The 846-nt window shown below is 44.6% G+C and overlaps 1 pseudogene; it reads right to left on the reverse strand.

Moving 5' to 3' along the window:
• The window catches only part of LOC119594090, a 3,606-nt pseudogene that overhangs the window by 821 nt on the left and 1,939 nt on the right, over nucleotides 1-846 (reverse strand).

Consider the following 846-nt stretch of genomic DNA (forward strand, 5'->3'; position numbering starts at 1 on the left):
TATCCTGAGGCACCTTCCCCGAAGGGCCGCGCCTCCCCCGTCTGCTTTCGGCGACAGGCATGAGGTGCTATGGGCGGGGCCTGGTTGCTACCAGGCCATCAACGCAGTGTGGGCGACGTGGGCGTGGTGTTTGCTGGCACTAGTGACTGTGAACCGGTCACTGACCGTGACCTGTCAGTCACATCCTCAATTCCTGCAGATCATTGATTTAATAAGCCAAAAGAACATAGAATCAGTCTTATAAATGCAACAGTGCAACATGCCTCGCCGCCAGGCATTCCCCAACACTTCCGACCCACTGGCACAGGAACGGTATCGAAAGTTGAATTGCCGTTATACGCCCAACACGCTGCGCTTGACCATGCACATTATCCACATATAAAAAAGAAAAACAAAAGTATAACAAAAAGTCAATTACTAACGCTGTTCTTAACAAGCATTTCTGACGCGCGAGTTCAAAACATTGGAAACAAACCTCCTAAGCCACGGGTTAGCGCTGAACTTAACAGTCACGCCAATTAGTCACGCACGGCAAAAAATATATATTGAAAGTGGTTGAAAAACTTTTACTGATCTCATTTCAACGAGTAATCGATGCTTATCAAAATGCTGAGTCAACCTCACAAGCAGGTCTATCGAGGCGTTGAAAAATATCTAACGGGTGCTTACTAACCTCGTTTCAACGAATAATCGGTGCTATAATAAATATCATGTCTAATTAATATGTCACGAGCCGCGAAAAACTATGAACTCTAAGAATGAAATCCGAAAAAAATAGTGAGGTTTTTAACGATGATCCCATGGCGATTATAAAAAGGAAAAGAAAAGAGAAAGCAGGATCGGAAA

Source organism: Penaeus monodon, chromosome 33, assembly GCF_015228065.2.
Source record: "Penaeus monodon isolate SGIC_2016 chromosome 33, NSTDA_Pmon_1, whole genome shotgun sequence".
NCBI classification, from domain to species: Eukaryota; Metazoa; Arthropoda; class Malacostraca; order Decapoda; family Penaeidae; genus Penaeus; species Penaeus monodon.